This window comes from Megascapheus bottae, chromosome 10, assembly GCF_031878675.1.
Source record: "Megascapheus bottae isolate mThoBot1 chromosome 10, mThoBot2.hap1, whole genome shotgun sequence".
In the NCBI taxonomy this organism is placed as follows: Eukaryota; Metazoa; Chordata; class Mammalia; order Rodentia; family Geomyidae; genus Megascapheus; species Megascapheus bottae.
Genome location: NC_143518.1, coordinates 63,549,535 through 63,568,643, shown reverse-complemented (window position 1 = coordinate 63,568,643; position 19,109 = coordinate 63,549,535). Strand labels below are relative to the sequence as shown.

The window sequence follows — 19,109 nt, the reverse complement described above, 5'->3', positions numbered from 1 at the left end:
TTATATAAAGATGTAAACTTTTCAACCATTCAGAGGCACAGTGAAATAAATTAGGTTGGATTTCACATTTGAAATCCTCATTTAAAGATCATTTTGCTTTCATAGTTTTTTGAATGTTTTTTATTCAGATAAGTCTGTCGTTATGTCATACACTTAGTAGATGACAAGTGTCAGGTCTGTAAGCCAATGTGAAAGATAATCACTGTAAGCACTTGGCCTCATTGTAGGTAAAGTTCTGGAACAGGAAGTAAATTGAGGGACAATAGATATACATTTTACATATACCTGTAAATGTTCTTGACCTTGCCATTTATGTTGTCGGATGTGCCAAGGTCAATTCTGAAATGACTTTGTATGTCTTGATGGATTTAATGGTTGAAAAGAACAGTTTGAGAGAAAGCATTCTAAATATGTTTTTACTAGTATGGAAGCAGTTCATTTTGTGTGGCACATGATGCACTGTCATAGAGAGGCAGGTTTCTGTATGCTTTTATAGCTATCTGTAGTGGACAGATCATTGATTATATGTTAGTTAGATAAAAAAGATAATTTTGATATTATCTTTCGTTACCTAAGTACTGTGTTTTATAAAACATTACTTTGATGAAAATATTAGAAAGGCATCCAAATAGAGCAATTAAAAACATATTGCATGTATTTTGTATGATTTCATTTTAGTTTTGCTGTTGACACAAAAAACTTAAGAACAGATGATCCACAGTCTAATCTGAGAATAAAGATTATTTTTCCCTCTAGGAATGTAAGATTAGTTTTAATAAACACATTTTAAGTCCATCTATGTCACATGATTTAGTTATTAAATACATGCCAAACTAATCAAAAGCTCTAATTATTATGAAAATTAAATTTACCCCAGAAGTTTAGGGGGAATTTTAGTTGATTTTAATCATTTATAGTTGCCAGATATCTGAAAAAAATGTTTCTGACTTTCTGCTTTTCTATTCGAGTCCTATTTGTTTCTTTCTCTTGCCTATTGCTCTGCCCAGGAATTCTATTGCCATATTAAGAGTGGGCAGAAGCCACCGGGTGTTAATGGTGCCGGTAATTCTAGCTATTCAGAAGGCTGAGAGTTACAGTTTGATACTAGCTCAGGTAAAAAGTCTTCAAGACTCCATCTGCCAAATAACCAGCAAAAAGCTAGGCTGTAGGTATTGGTTCAAGTGGTAGAGCAACAGCCATGAGCAAAAAAGCTGGGCCCTTATTTCAGGCCCAGAAAAATAGAAGAAAATAGTGAAGAGACTGAACACCTTTGTGTCCAAATAGTATGTGCTAATAAAAATAATTTTTTTAATTATCAGTTTGTCCAGGAGCCAATGGCTCATGCTTGCAATTCTAGCTACTCAGGTGCCTGAAATCTGAGGATTGTGGTTTGAAACAAGCTCAGGCAGGAACATCTGTGAGACTCTTACCTCCAGTTAAGCACCAGAAAAGCCTAAGTACAGCTTTGACTCACTTTGGGACATTGCCCAGGTCCTGAGTTCTTGTCCAATACAGGCATTCCCCCCTCCAAAAAAAAATCTGTTTGACTTTTAAGAAATATCTTAGAGTTATAATTTCTTATAAGGTAGAAAATTTTGATTGCTGTCAGTAGATAAGACAACAGAGAGGTTCATAGGATAAAGAAACAAAAATTGTGTTTACTTTTGCTTTGACAAAAAATACTGATTATATTTCTTAAAGTACATATGTATTATGCTCTTTAAAATACATTAGAATTATTGCATTTATGCTATTTTTATAAAATCAAATGCATTTAAGTGAACTGTTACTTCTTCCATTCATTCACTCCTTACTGCTTATCAGACATTGTGCTGTGTTATTTATATGTAATTGTTTAGATGGCTGAGTGGGTTCCTGTTGTATTTGACCTTTTATTATTGGCTTAAGCCACTTAGCATAATGCCTTCAAAGTTACCCACATTGGAGGAAGAAGAGTGTTTTTAAAGCTGAGTAATACAAGTATATACAGGTATCACATTTTATTTTTCAATTCATTCCTAAATGTCTTTTAGTTTTTATTGGTGTGAAAAGGTATTTATTTTGCCGAAATTTGTTGTTGTTGTCAGTTGGGGGTCTTGAACTCAGGATCTGAGGGGGTTTTCTTGGCTCAAGGCTAGTTCTTAACTACTTCAAGCCACAGCTTCATTTCCAGTTTTTGAGTGGTTGATAGGTGATAAGAGTTTCTGCCCATGCTGGCTTCTAACCATGATCTTCAGAACTCAGTCTCTTGAATTGCTAGGATTATAGGCATGAGCCACCAATGCCCCACTTTGCCTCCATTAGAGGTCTAAATTGGGGTTTATTTTCTTATACTCCCTGAGGATGTCACCCCTGTAATTTAGTTACTAGTATGCTTACTGAATTGTTAACTGTAAAAATAATTGTTATACCTTGGGAGATATTCTCTAGCTCCTTTACTTATGCTGCTTTTTTTTCCATTTATGCTCAGTATTCATTAGCTATCTTTATTTATTTATTTATTTATTTATTTATTTATTTATTTATTTATTTATTTATTTATTTGCCAGTCCTGGGCTGGAGCTCAGGGCCTGAGCACTGTCCTTGGACTTTCTCAAGGCTAGAGCTCTACCACTTGAGCCTCAGCACCATTTCCGGCTTTTTTCTATGTATGTGGTACCGAGGAATCTAACCCGGGTCTTCGTGCATGCTAGGTAAGCACTCTACCACTAGGCCAAACTCCCGGCCCCTCATTAGCTATCTTTTAACATATAGATATCTTTTATCAGTCAATGTTCATTGTAGCACTATTTACCATAGCAAAGATATGGAACCAACCTAGATGTCCTTCAGTTGATGAGTGGATCAACAAGATGTGGTATTTGTACACAATGGAATTCTATGCTGCTGTCAGAAAGAATGACATTGCCCCATTTGTTAGGAAATGGAAAGACTTAGAAAAAGACCATATTAAGTGAAGTAAGCCAGACTCAAAGGAACTTAGGCTCAATGGTTTCCTTCATTTGTCATAATCGGTAGAAACCTTGGGCTCTCCTAGGAGAGATTTGCAATAGAGCAAAACCTTGATACAAAAGGCCATATAGTAGGACACTAAATGAAAAGATCTCTAGGATATAGAAACATAAGTCATATAATGAATGATTGTTGTTCTTAAGATACTATGTTATCTCTCATCTCTTTTGCTGTCCCTTGGTTATCTCATATTGTTACAGTATCTCACTTTGTTATCTGATATATCGGATATATTTGTATTTGGTTATTTGAAATTGGATAGGGAATGGGGGAAAACAAGATGAGGGGTGGGGGTTGGGGGGGAGGGAAATGGGGACCAAGACATGTGAAAGGGTATCAATGTATGGGAATTAATGCACCATCTATCTGGAAAATATCATGTAACCCTTTATTAATTACAATAAAAAATATATGAAAAAAAAGAAAATTCATAGGCATTAACTCTTTAAATAATTTTTTTAACCTATGTTCTTTCCAATCTAGGATGACAATTAAAAACTTGTAAAATATCCTATATGTGTACTCTATCTAGATAATCTTCTGTATCCATATTTGTTGTTGCTTTTAAAATTATCTTACATAATTTTATAGGGAAGAATTTCATTGTTAAACTTTTTTGTGTGTTTTTTAAAAAGAAAACCTGTTTATTTTCTTTTTTATTGTATTTTATTGTTGGGGAAACATATAGAGGGGTTACAGTTACATTCATCAGGTAGTGGGTATATTACTTCTGGAACGTTGATAGCTCTTCCCATGGTTTTCTCCCACTTCCCCTCCCTACCCCCTTCCCAATCATGTAGTTTTTTTCCCCTTCCCTTTCCTATTTCAAATAAGATATATGCAATATACCAGGTAGCAAAGTCAGATACAGTAACAATATGAGATTAACCATAAGGGGAAAAGAGAAAAGAAATAACTTCACATAGTACTTAAGAACAACAATCACAAAGATAAACCTCTTGTAGCATATCCTAGAGTTTATTTCGTGTAGTTTCATTCTGTAGGACCATATATACAGAGCTTTTGAGCTATGAGCTACTGTGATCCTCTGCTAGGAGAATTCTGAATGTGTACTGATTACAAATGCGGGGAACCATGGAGTCTTTGTTCCTTTGGGTCTGGCTTACTTCACTCAATATGTTTTTTTTTTTAATCTTTTCATTTTCTTACAACTTTTTTTGTGTTTTAGCCTCTGTACTTTCAGTTATTCAGTTCACTGTTTCTCTTTCTCTGGTTGTCTCATATATACTGCATTTGTCTATCAAGTTCTTGGTTTTTGGCATAATGTTTTTCAGTTTTCAAATTTATTTTTGTATTTTTTTATTAACTCACAGTTTTATCATTGTTGAAAATTTCATGTTTGGCTTTTTATCTTTTTAAGCACAAATTAAACATAGTTGCTTTTATTTACATTCTGTATCTAATGCTTTTGCTTTCAGTGTCTAAAGTCCTTGTAGGTCTGTTTCTGTAGTTTTTCTAATGAGTCTTAACTCCTGGGGTGTTCGCTTGTTCTGTATTGTTTATAAATACTGTTGATTCTTGATATTCATAGTATCATATAAATTGCCATGAATACTGAACGATGGCTTCTGGAAGAAATTCTGGGTGAGATTCCGCATTTTCATTAACTGAGCAATGCATAACTTCGTGTTATGTTTGTCGCTATTTAATTAATATTATTTATCCAATAATATTGATATATGGTAACACCACTGTAACTGATGACTGTGGTGCTCATTTAAGCAGCATACATTTTCTGCATAAGGCACATCATAAGCTTCTTGTACTGAGAGTCACTAGTCAGGAGTAAAACATTACATGTGGAGGTTATTCTTCTAGGTATTGGAGATTGAACTCAGCACTTTCCATCTGCTTGATAGGGATTCCTGCTACTTGAGCCATATCCCAGTCCCCCTTTTATTTGCCTTCATTATGTTGTGAACAGAGTTTCAAGAGTACATCCACTTGTTTACTGAGTAGTTGGGATGACAGGTGTGTGCCACTGTGTCAGTCTACTGACTGAGTGGCTTTTCATGTTTAAGCTTGGGCTGCCTTTTGAGTAGCTAGCATTATAGGCATGAGCAAGTATTGCTTGTACAGTGGTGTTATGTACTTTGTACTTTGTTGGGGGGAGATGGTGGGGAGGCTACTACTGGGACTTGAAATAGGGCCTTGGCTCTTCTTAGCCTTTTTGTTCAAGGCTTACAGGTACCACTTGAGCCACTTCTGGCTGTGTGTGTGTGTGTGTGTGTGTGTGGTTATTTGAAAATAAGAGTGTTATAAACTTTCCTGTCTGTGCTGACTTTGATCCACATCCTCAGATCTTTGTCTTGAGTAGCTAGGATTACAGGCATGAGCCACTAGACCCCAGCTCACTTGGTATTTTTTTTTAGTGACATCATGACATTTTTCATGTACAAAATGATACCCCCCTACACCCCTAAGCCTACTGCCTCCTACACTGTGGCTTAAACTCAGGGGGTTACACTGTTACTCAGCTTGTTTGCTTACAGGTGATATTCTATTACTTTGAACCATATATTTGATCAAGAATTTTGTTGATTAGTTGGAGGTAGAATTTTGTGTACTTTTCTGCCTGATCTGACTTTAAACTCTGAGCCTCCTGAGTAGCTAGGATTACAGGCATTTGCTCCCAGTTCTGGGCAAAACATTATATTAATATTTTGTTAATATTTAATTTTTTGTTTATTTATTGGGTATTGAAAACAAGGCCTGTACTAACGTGGACTAATCATTAAGTTAACACTTTTCGCCCACTCTTCTGTTGTGTTTAATGAGACTGGGCATCTTGGATAAGTTGATATTAGTCATTGTTAACTCTTTTCTTAATGAATCTGTCCCTCTCTTCTTTTATTTTGTTTTCTAGGCAGCAACTCAGCGATCTGTTAAACTTAGAGGATGCAGCTGCTCTGTCCCCAAACCCCTGTTTACTATCTTACTCTGCCTTTTCTGGGATCCACATGTCCAAAGGATCTGGCCCATCATCACTTTCTTGGCTTCATTTTCTTCCCAACTTCTCTGTTCTTTGTGTTTTACCATTCTAGCTCTTTTGTGTTCTGGGACACATCAGCATTTTCCCCATCTCCAAGTTTCACTACTTCCTATATAGGAAAGTTCTCTATGCTATTGACATTAATCTTTATTGAAGATTTCCTTGATGTCCTTGTAATCTAAAACTTGGATTCTTACCAAAGCTTCACATTCACTTCTTTTCTATTTTATAGTTTTCTCCTTAGCATTTAACATCCTAAATATGCTACTCATTTGCCTTCCATCAAAAGATGAACCTGAGGGAGCAGGGGTTTTGTTTTGTTTTGTTTTTTTCCCCTGCCATGCTTCTAGTGCTTGTAAAAAAGTAGGGCACTTAATATTTGTTGAATGGATAGGAAGTGAAAGAAGGAAATACACTATCATAGCCTGTAAAGAGTTTAAACAGTGAAATAGATAAATCTGCATAAAATGAAAATGTACAATATAATTGTAAAGACATTTTCACTTTATTTTTAATTTGTATTTTGAAATAATTTTTTAAAGTTCCATTGACTAGGTGATGTACAGAGTGGTTACAGTTACATAAGTCAGGTAATGAGTACATTTCTTTTTGAATAGTGTCACTCCTTCATTTTCTCCCAGTTTTTCCCTCCTGCCCTTTAAATAATTTTATACCTAGAAGTTGCGAGACTATCATTTTTTTCTTACTCATTTTAGGGTAAGATGCTTTATTATTCCTGAATACTTTAGTGCATTTGCATGGAAGGATATTGTATCATATAAGAAGAGTGTGGGGTTGGAGGCATGGCTCAGTTGGTAGAATACTAAGGCAATGAGCAAAAAGCATCAGGTACCAAGTTTGAGTTCCAGTCTTGGACTTAAAAAAACAACTACAAAAAAAAGAAAGAAAGAAGAGTAAATGAGCTAAAGCAAGAAATTAGTGTTGATAGGTAAATCACTGCTATGTGTTTATGAGACTCTAAAATTTTTCTATTCCTTATTGCAGAATTCTACTTCAGTATCTTACATTTGCTTGCCAGAGCTCTTTATTCTTTTCAACTGTAATGACACGATTTATCTTTTGTGATGTTTTTGCTTTTCATGATTATATGCCAATTGTTTGATAGAATGTCCCACCTTTCAGAATTTGACTGATCTTTCTTCATGTTTAAATAAAGGTTGTACATTTTGGGCAGCAACATCATAGAGCTAATACCTTTGTTTATCTTTGTAATATACGTTTTTCTTGAGCTCATCATCCTCCTAAGTGATGGGATTATAAGCCTGTGCCTGCCAGACCAGTCTTTATTGATAATGTTTTCATGTGTGGATTGTCTCACATTCTGCTAGTGGGACTAAATTTTTCAGTAATCAAAAACCACTTTGGGGGCCAGCAGTTTGGCCTAGTGGTAGAGTGCTTGCCTAGCATGCGCAAGGACCCGGGTTCAATTCCTCAGTACCACATACATAGAAAAAAGCTGGAAGTGGTGCTGAGGCTCAAGTGGTAGAGCTCTAGCCTTGAGAAAGCCCAAGGACAGTGCTCAGGCCCTGAGCTCAAGCCCAGGACTGGCAAAAAAACAAAAAAGAAAAAGAAAACACACTTTGCAGGTAGCTCCTTAGTTTATAATGAAAGGTCTGATCTTTAAGTTGACTAATAGCATGTTAGGCACTCAGAATGCTTTTCTCTGTTCTAGACAATGCTGCTATAGTTATTAAATTTGAAGGAACTGTCACAAAGATCTACTTAACTAATCGAAACAAAGCTGGTTAGTATCAGGTTTAGGGCTACAGTGTCAGGCCTAAATCTAGGACTTTACAATGAAAGGGAAGAGTGTTCAGGTTTGTAATCCCATTCCTCAGGCACAGAACTGGTCTAGAGTACATGCCTGAAAGGGACAGACATGCCTTTGGCAGAATTCCTGCCTGCCCCTAATGCATACTCTTCTCCCATAATCTTTTACTACCAGTTTCAAGGCCTTCATACTACCTTCACTCTTGATCTTTCTTAATTTTTTTAAATGTTTCCTTAAGGCATGAGCTTTTGAATTCCAATATTTGCGCTGAAATGTGACATGCTTCTTTTCTTCCTGGTACTCTTAGGCTTGATGCCAAAAGAAAAAAGGCAGCTGCAGGCACTGCAGAGGGCAAGGATTTAAGTTCAACCAAGGAAGTACTACAAAGACTTGGCTAACACGACTGAGAGCTTGGTTACAAACGTGAGACAGATCACATAAATAATGAATTGCAGATAACGATCTCAGTTTCTCACTTAAAGTTACAAATAAGAAGGGGGAAAGCTAGAATAACTTGTTGGTGTTGGTTGGGAATGAGGTATTGATGCTAACTTAGTTTTCAGTATATAGGTACAGAAAGTAAAGTATGATTCCGTATATATATTTATATATAAATTAGGGATATATTTAGACACACACACACACACACACACACACACACACACACACACACACTTCCCTAATTCTGGTTACTAAAACAAAACTGGTATCAGTCAAAAATAACCAAATCAGAAAAAGGACTGATAGATTGGCTTAAGTGGTAGAGCACTTGCCCTGGCAACTGTGAAGCCCCATTACTACCCACCAATAGGAAATAAATTAAGTTCTATTTGAGTATGAAGTAATAAAAGCTAAAATACCAGATGAGACATATATAATTGAAATAAGATTGTTTTAAAAGTTAGATTTGGTAGGGATTGTTAGTGAGGAATAATTGTTTTATCTATTTTAAGGTAAAATTAATTTAACAAGCCTATTATGTGAAATTTAGATAATGAACATGGATAGTATACAGTTTTTGTATCATTTATGGAATCAGTCACCAGAAGGCCAGATTAGTGTTATCAAATAGAAAGTATATTCCTTTTGGAACCAAAGCTGTTTGGCAAGCACCACATTCATTGTTTCAAGATATTTCAAATTACAATGCCCTGTCACTTAAATGGGTGCACCTTTCAGGTACATGTATGCTTGACTTTTGATATATACATGTTTTTGTCATTTTCAGAATTGAGAATTAACGAAAAATGTTTGCCCAATGAATGATTATTGGTTTTATACCAGAAGTAAGAGATACTTTCAGTTGTGTCAAATAAGGAAGTCTTTTAACTGTTCCTGTACACAGCACTCACCCAGCTCAGCAGCTGTCTGAATGGCTCTTCAGACTTGAAGCTTCTCCTACCTTTTCCTATTGTTAGTGAAGCTTTGGTTGGAGACAGAATCAATGCAAGTAGCAGAGTGGTTAATCAAACTGTCTTTAAACAGTTATAACTCCAAAGCTGAAGTTCCTCAGCCAGCCAGCCTCCTAGAACTCTTGCAATACCTAAGAATTGAACCTCAGTCACTGTGCTGCTTTTCTGTTCTTCTTTGTAGCCCTCCTGCCTCTGCAAGTCCTATTCTCTCATGGCTGGGCTTTCTTTTTAACTCTTCCATGCATGCCTCAGGCCTATGCCTTGGACAAAGGTTCATTCAACAATAAATGTTTCTTCCTTACCCATGTTGCATTTCTGAATCTGGCTTCTTCCCATCTAAAGTGTCCCCTAACTGTGGACTGGATTTGCCAGTGCTCTATACCCATGTAGAATATTCAGACCTTTGCTTCATTAGACTAAGAAAAAAAAGAAAAGAAAAGAAAACAGCCAAACAAAAAGCTTATTGTTTAGCTAGAGACCAGTGCTTCATGCCTGTAATGGTTGCTACTCCAGAGGCTGTGATCTTCAGAACCAGCCCAGGCAGATAAGTGAGAGACTCCATCTCCAAAGTATCAGCATAAAACTGGGCTAGCATCGTAGAATACCAGCTGAGCAAGCTGAACATGTATGAGGCCATGAGTTTTTCTTTTAAAGGAAGAAGGTTTCAGTTGAGACCATTTTGAAGAAATACCTAGAATTAGAGAAAAAGTGCATAGGATTGATTCCCTTGAAAAATACTGAGGTTGGATTGGGTAGAGGGCATACAGTATTTGCAAGTGAACATGGTATAACATTAAAAAGATATTAGGACATCTACAATTGACAAGATGTGTGCAAATACAAAGTGTAATAGAAACACTGAATTATGATTGGAAAAATTAGGATAAGTTTAAATGAAGTATCTTAAAGCAGTATTTTGAAGGAAGTAAAGATTAATTACTATAATATAAATTCTGGCTAAATTTATAAGACATTAATTTTTAGTTTTTAACTGAACTGCTTTTTTTATACAAATACATCTTTGCTACCTTATTTTGCTAAAGTTTATATGAAGACCATGAAGAAGAGTTGGAAAGGATGTAAGAAGAGAATAAAAAGATGACTATACTATAGAAGCCAAGGGAAAGAAATAATTCTCATGTAAGGAGAATGAAACCACTGATACCACCTCATCGGCTACTCTAGAGATCAGTGCCAATAGAACAGTTTGCCAGGAACTAAGGAAGGAAAGGATGTTGGAGAAATGGGAACAGTTGTTGCAGACACTTTTTTTGAGATATTTTTTGACAGAAGGAAAGAAAATATACTTCAGTAGACCAGAGAGGGAGAAACAGAGAGAGAGAGAAAGAGGAGGGGGGAGATCCTTTGGAGTAGAAGTATGTTGAGCAAGTTTGTAGGTTGTAGGGAAGGCAGCAGAATGCAGAGGGAAGATTCCAGAAAGATATAATCAGCTATAACCAATCCTAGAGAAAAGTAACAATAAAATGAGACCAGAAAAGGATTTAGTATATGAAAAGGACAATGTAAATGAGGAAGGGAGTATGTCAAATAGGGAATTAAAATTTTGGAATTAGACTCATTGTTTTCCTTCTCCAGGGAGGTAGGGTAATGATATAGAAGGAAGATTTTGAGTAAGGTGAAATTGATCTGGCATGTTTTTCTAAAGGAAAATAATCATGTGATTAAGTCACCTCGAGATACTTCCAGAGTTGCATAAATTAAGATACGTTTATTTAACTCGAGTTTTATTTTTTAATTTAGCAGTACTTAGAAGAGTAACAGTGAAAATCGATTATATATACTTAGGTTGAGGATTTAAAATATGGATACAATGCAAGAAAGAGTAAATGAAAAAAATGTATAGGCTGATGATATGAAAATGAGCTAGAAACAGAATAAAGGACTGAAGGTGGTAAGGAAAAGAAAGAGAAGTTGATTTGGAGTGATGAAATTGTAGTATTAGCCTAAAGTGTCAAAGGTAGACTATTCATGCAACAGTAATGAAGTGTGTGTTAGATAGTGTTCATTTTTTTTACATTTTTAAAATTTTATTTTCTGTTGTCGGGGGTAATGTATAGAGGGATTACAGTTACATTTGCCAGATAGTAGGTGCATTATTACTTCTCATACATTGATACCCCATTCTCATGTTTTTGTCCCCATTTCCCTCCCCTCATCTTGTTTTCCCCCTTCTCTTTCCTATTTCAAGTAAACAAATAAAGATATATACAGTATACCAGGTAACAAAGTCAGATACAGTAACAATATGAGATTTACCAAAGGGCAACAATAGAGACGAGAAATAGTACATTAAGAGCAACAATCACACAAGATAAAGATCTTGTTTCCATAGCCTAGAGATCCTTTCATTTACTCTTATCCTATATGATCTTATGTACATAAGTTTGAGCTATTGTAATCCTCTGCTAGGAGAGTCCTAGATGTGTAATAATCATTACAAATGAGGGAAACCATTTTATTACAAGAAATGAAATATAAAGTACTCGCTGTTCAGTGAATTTGCCACTAGATGTCACTGTGACTCACACGGTCAGTCTAACCTTAAGATTCCAGGCTTTGCTCATTCTATCCAGGCAGTTACTAGTAATCACTAAGGGCTTATGCACTTTGTTATCTTGACCTATCAGCTATACAACTTCTTTTAGAGAACTACTGTTTTAGAATGAAAATAAGCGAGCAAATTCGAAAAGTGCATGTGATTGACATTGCCTTTGTGGTTTTTTTTTACTATATTAATCACATGAATAGTAATATTTATTACTCCTTTGAACTTTAATTTTTAATTTCTAAAGTTCTATATCAATGAATTTTATTTTCATATTAAATTATTTGTCTGTTAAATTTGTTCTGTTTATATGAGGACTAAGAAATTTTTGCATGCAGTTATCAAGGTACACTCACTTCTTAAGTAGTCAAGCTTATGCATATCCACATCAAATCTGTGAGTCCATATTTTATTCTGTATTAGAAAGAAGTCTACGAAGGGTCATGTTTAGAAAAGCTTGACAGGTTTCCTGCTACCAGCAAGTTTCTCAGTCATTTTTTCAAAGCCTCTGAACAGTTTGTTTTGTGTATATGTGTACTAGTCCTGGGGCTTGAACTCAGGGCCTGAGCACTATTCCTGATTCCCCCTCTTTCTTTCCCTACTCCTCATATTCTCACCTCTTCAATGTTTCCCCCTTTCTCCCCTTCTCCCCCTCTCCCCTCCCCATTACTTTTCTTCCCTCCTTGCCCTGTCTCTCCTCTTTCTCCATCACTTTAGCCATCACACCGCCTGTTATGGCTTTTTTTTTGGATGGTTATTGGAGATAAGAGTGTCAACAGGCTTTTTCCTTCCTGGGGTTGCTGCCCTCAGATCTCCGCCTCCTGAATTGCTATGATTATAGGCATGAGCCATTTGTGTGACCAGCTGAATTGTTTGCATTTAAACACCTACACAAAACAGACAAATACATTGACTTCCCTAGAAATGTATTTTAACACTATCCAGAAACTGTATATTTATATCCTTATATTTTCATTTGTTAAATTTTTCTTCTTCAGATACAGGATAGATGTGAGATTATGTGGCATTATTAGAATGGTTGAGTTTCAACATAAAACAATTTGCAGACATAAGACAATTTGTAGCATATTGCTATAGTTTTCACCTGTGGTGTGTCTAGCCACATACCCTACCTAGTGTTTTCTACATGCCTACTGTCATTGCTGACTCACTTAATGCTCTGTCATTATGATCTGGTAGTCAGGTTGGAATAAAAACTGCCTCTTCTAAACTGTCATAATGTATTCCGTTTCATTTTTACTGTGATTACATACAAAGGTAGTTTATACTTTACTTTAGGTGTTTTTTTGTGGTGTCTCCCAATATGCGTTGTCTTTTCGTTAGAAAGTTACTTGCTTATTATAGTCTATATAAAAACAAATGCTAATCAGGAAATCTCTTTGCTTCAAACATGGAAGCTATGCCCCAGATTGATAAGCTACAGTGAAAAGAAAACACGCATTGTTTGGAATAACTGTAGTAGGCAGAAGATGCCATTGAAATTTGCCTTCACATTGCATAAAAGTCTTCCTTAACTTGACACTTGGTTTTTCATCACATTTAGGACTAAATTTAAGGTATTTAAGTACCTATTTCTATATATACTTGTACTATATAGTATGTGTGTATACTGTATAAACAGTGACAATATATAGTGTGCGTGTGTATATTAGTATACATTAGTATATATATACACTATATATAATATGCTGTCATTAAGTTATAGACTGATTTAGAAAAAGCATTAAAGTGTAGTTCAGAAATTGTTCATTAATGAAATTTCTCTCAAAATTACTTCGTATGCCCTGTTTTGTTCTCAAGTTCAGGTTGTGAAGTAACTTTCAAAATGAAGCTTTGTTCTAACATTTTTTTTATTTGGAGAAAGAAATTTTTCATTTTCTTTCTCTAAAGTTTTACAGTGAAAATATTACATATTTCTTTTGGGGAATATATTCCTTTGTTGTGCTAAGAACAATCAATTTATTTAGATAATACAAGTCTATACTCTATCTCTAATCCCCAGGGCCTTAACCTCCATTAGGAACAAATGTAGATTTTTGTCTGCTTGAAATAGCATAGTGGGCATGTGAAAACCCTTTTGACATCATTATTTAGGAGCTCCCATCCTCCCAGTGGAATCACAGCCTAGTACAAAAACTTTGCAGCTGGTGAGCTCCCAAAGCCCCTTTTGATGATTGTTGTTGAACTCAGCATGGCAGCTTGCAGTTGTTCCTTCCCTGTACTGGCCGTCCCAGCTCTCACGTTCATGTTCTTCATGACAATAAGAATTCTCCAGAGGTAACACACAGGGCTGAAGATTGCTGATGCCTTCTTTGTCCTTTATTCCTCTGAATTCATTTTCGTTCTAGGCATCAAGCATATTCATAAGCTTACTGGTGACTGTCAAAAGAAACATCAGTCCCCCCTCACTTTCCCAATATACTTCTTATTTTAAAAACAAAAAACTACGAACTTTCAGATATCAGAGAATTAAATTTGTTGAAGTTATCAGTACTCATCTTTTCAAAAGAGTATGTTGATAATAGATAAAAATTTAAAAATGTAGGCTGCCCATGATCTAGTTCTTTAATCTTGGAAATTTCATTGTGTGTGTCACCTGCGCTCTGTTAATAAAATGAAGGCACAAATAATCCAAGCAAGTAGCAATTAATGACTTATCTATTTATTGGCATACTGGTTGACAAATTTTCTTCCAAGTTTTTGTTTTAGCATTAACTAGCTTTTATCAAAGAAAGGTATGTAGTAATATTTAAAGGAACAATTGCTCAAAATTAAGCATGTTTAGTGAAATGTAAAAATATAATATATTTTAAATTGTCAATGAAGTTGGATATGAATTAGATGTTATGAATATATATAATAACTATGATCGAGAAAGAGGTAAAAAGATATGAGACTAATGTGTGTGTGTGTGTATATGGGTGTCTGTATGTGTGTCCGTATACATATATGTGTGTGTATGTCTGTGTCTGTGTATAACATGTTAGAATATATATTTTAGTTTAGTAAAGTAAGCATCAAAATAGAGTTAAATGGAAATTAAAAAAGGCTAAGTTTATATACAACTGGATGAACCTGAATGATCATTTTGATTCTACATTGGAACATGGTGTTCTTACAGTTGTTGATACTTGTATTAAACGTGTATTCCAGAGTCAGTGCAGAGATTATTGAATTAATTGTTGAAGTACTCTTCCTAAAACACTGTAGGGGTGGGAGCTGGGGATAGTTTTGGGAAATTTTCAGAATGAATACTATCAGTACTCCAGATGCTTACTTTATATAATAATTATGTGTCTTGAATTAATTAAATCCAATCTCAAAAGGAGGTTATGGAAAATTCCTTCACACAATAAAACTTACATTTATATTGCTAGTGGCAAATAGGAAAACAGCCCTTATTATAAGGAAAAGTAAACCAGGTATGGTGGTGCAGGCCTATAATTGAAGTACTTGGGAAGCAGAGGCAGGACGATCTCATTCAGAGCAAGCCAGGGCTACACATGGTAAGTTCCAGGCTGGTGTGATCTACTAGGCCCTTCTTGTAAAAGCAAGCAAGCTCTCTACATTTGTTTTGGTAGGAAAGAGGGAGACCTAAATAATTTCTAAAATAATTAAATTTCTTTTCAAATTAATATTATTTGGTTGTCATGTCTTATTTTCATAAAAACTGATGTTTCTTGTTTCTATTTTAGAACTGCACCCATTAGCATGAACATTACTGGACATTTTAGTACTGCAGGTGTTATTTGGTAGAGTTCTTACCTCGTATGTGTAAGGCCCTAGGGTTTTTTTTATTTTTTTGTTTTTGTTTTTTGTCAGTCTTGGGGCTTGAACTCTAGGCCTGGGTGTTGTCCCTGAGCTATTCAGCTCAAGGCTAGCTACTGACCCCTGGCTAGGCTTTAACCCCACCAAAAAGTAAGAAGAAAAATGTAAAACTTCTCCTATACTTGCAAAAGAACATTTTTTTGACAAATTAAAGGAAATTAATGAGCAAGCATTCCTGAGCACTCCTCAGCTTGATTGAGTCTCCTGTGGTGAAAAGAATGGCCATGTCAAAAGTGACTGTAGCCCAGTCAAGAATCCTGGAATTGCAGAGCAGAGCAACCAAGAAATTCCATCTCTGTTATAATTTCTTAAGGCAGACTGTTGAAGTGTGAGCTGCACTCAAAAAGTAAAAGAATCATAGATTGTGACTCTCTAAATTGTCACAGTGAGTATAGCAGTTAAATAGGTAAAAGCAATTTACAAAAAAAAAAAAACCAACAGAATAATACTATTCATTATCTTACAAACATTCACTTCCTTTTTGTAGTTGCTGGGTTTCACCAAGCTAACAAGACAATATCTATACTATACACATATTTGTTTGCCTATTTTCAGATTATGGACTCATTTGGCTTTTCAGTATTATGTTTGTAAGATTTGCCCATGTTGTATGTACTTCATGCATTCCCATCACTATATAATATTTCCATTTATAATTAGACCCTAATTCATTTATATATTCTACCATTAGGCACTTGACTTAGACTTTTGACTGTCTTGACGTGCACACATTTCTGCCAGGTGTCTACTTAGAAATGGGACTGCTGAGTCATTGAGTCTGCGTATCTTTAGCATCTACAGATACTGCTAGATGCTTTCCTGAAGTGTTAACTTTTTGAAGTTCCCATAGCAGTTTATGGACTTCTTTCATTTTTTTTTACTAACATGATTATCCTTTTCATTCCAGGTATTTAAATAGATCTGTAGTGAGAAAGCATGAAGGCATTGAGATCAGTATGGGGTGGGTGGGTGTGTGTGTGTGTGTGTGTGTGTGTGTGTGTGTGTGTGTGTGTGTGTGTGTGTCAGTATGGGTGTGTGTGTTGAGACAGTATCTTGCTATGTATCCCAGGCTGTCATCACAGGCTCTGTTTCATGCCCAGTCTCCTGGGTGCTGAAATTAAAAGTGTGTCCACCTTGTCAGACTGGCATTGTGGTTTTAGTTTGTACTTTCTTGGTGACTAATAAAATTGAGCCCATTATATATTTGCCATTTAGAATACTAAAATGTATAGAAGTTGCATTAAAAGATTTTAAGCCTGTGCTAGTGATATAGCTGAATGAAATGTGTGTTTATTTTGCAGGAGCCCCTAGATTGGATCTCCAAAAATACCACTGGATAGATAGGTAGGTAGGTGGTAGGTAGGTAGGTAGACAGACAGACAGACAAGAAGAGACATGATAGATTAGATACTGTTTTAAACATTTAGCTTAATCACTTAATGATGAAGTTCTTTGAGAAGTCTTATTACTTGCTATATTTTGAACAAAATTATTTTCAGATACCTATATATTTAAGAGTTATATTATTGAAACTATATTTGAAAAATAAAATGAAGTAATTTAAACAAATTGTTTTTCTCCCATCAGGAAAATGTTACTAAACATTTTAGAGAGGATAATTTCAGCTAGATCTCTTTTTAATTAATTTTAGTTTTAGTTATCAGTTACAGATTTATTTTTAACACTACTTTGAGCTTCTGTGGGCAGTGTTTTTGTAGTAGACACATATGACTTCTCCATTTGCCCTCACATCTACTGCCTTTCTGTGTACTTAATTTCTGACCAGTGGTCTATGAAATATGTAAGAGGCATGTAAGAGCTGGTGATCTTTCTCTTGGCTACTTTGTTTTGGTGAACATGTCAGTGCTCTAGAATTTTTATGTGTTTAAGTTACTGTCTATTGTAGCAGTCTTCATTTAAGTGACCTAATCGTTTCATCTCAGTAAATGGTCTACATATGTGTATGTGTATCTTTTAAAGACATTCTGGAAATCTTAAAATATTTTATGTCCATGAGTTTTATAATCCTGGCTTGATGCCTTTCTTAAAGACAAGATTTAAGAATATGGGGAAAAACTGGTTTGTACCAGGAAAATAAAAAGAACAAAAGTTTGCTTTATTATACTACTAAAAATGAGAATAGCTCTTATTTATAACATTCATTAAATCTCATAATTTTCATAACATTAAGTCATTTCAAATATTTAGTTCCATTTTCTTTTTGTATTTTCTTCCTTTAGGAAAGGGACAGTTGTCACAGGGAGGCATATGACTGAGGGTTATGTAAAAGATTGTGTTCTGTAAGCATTTTTGGACATTGAATACAAAGTATAGCTAACTTGGATGAAAAATATTTAGGGAAATACAATCCTTTTCAAATTTTTCTCATTTTTGTTTTTTTGAATAACAGTATTGTTCATTAAAAGTTTCTTGTTTATATGTTATAGTTGATTTTGTTCTAGGGAGAAGTTGAACAACCCAAAATAAGCTTCAGTTCATAATCTCCGTTGTATAATAACAGGAAGATACTTAGGAAGAAACAGAGGCATTCTAGAAGCAAACCTCAGGGCTAGAATCATGGCTCAATGTTATTTCAGCCGTTTAGCAAGTGCAAGGCCAGGAGTTCAAATCCCAGTACTGTTCCATTACAAAAAAAGAAAGAAACCCTAGTGTTAGAATACCAGCAGAATTTCTACAGTAAAATATAGACATATGTCTTCATGAAACAAAAGACCTAACATGAAAATACAAAGAACTAGGCCAAGTTTATACTACTTGTTTTCTTTCTTATCAGTATATAGAAATACAGTTTTATATGTGTGGTTTAAATTTTCCAAGTGAAGGGCTGACATTTTCTTCAAAAAGCATATTTCAAGTACCTCACAGTATGACTGAGACCTTTTTCTTTAGATTTTGTGAACGAAAATTTAATAAATATGCTTGGAGAGTTTATATAAAAGTACTACTGTGGTTTCTGGAGGACATCCTTTATTCTTTCTGCTTTGTCTTGTATACAATACTAGATACAATATGAAGAGGAGAGAGGGAGAGAGAGGCCAGTACACTCTTAGCTGCCACCTTCTCCATGGCCAGTATCTGCTGAGACACCTAGTATAGGGCTGAGATTACAGATAGTCCTGAAGCTTGTAGAGGTACTGTTTTTGTATATTTACTACCTATGAGAGTTTAATTTAGAAATTAGCACCAATCAGTGGGTGCTGTGGACTCACACATGTAGTCCTAGCTATTCAGAAGGCTGGGATCAAAGCTAGCCCAAGCAGGAAAAATCTGTGAAACTTATCGCTAATTAACCACTAGAAAACTGGAAGTGGCACTGTGGCTTGAAGCAGTAGAGCACTAGCCTTGAGCAAATAACCGCAGGTCCTAAGTTCAAGTCCCATGACTCACCAAAAAGAAAGCTAAGCTCCAGTAACTAATAATAAATACTGTACTATGTTAAGAATT

General features: G+C 35.2%; 1 protein-coding gene across 6 annotated transcripts in view; it reads left to right on the top strand.

Moving 5' to 3' along the window:
* Positions 1–19,109, top strand: part of Akt3 (AKT serine/threonine kinase 3) — a 208,753-nt gene that overhangs the window by 58,915 nt on the left and 130,729 nt on the right. The window lies entirely within an intron of this gene.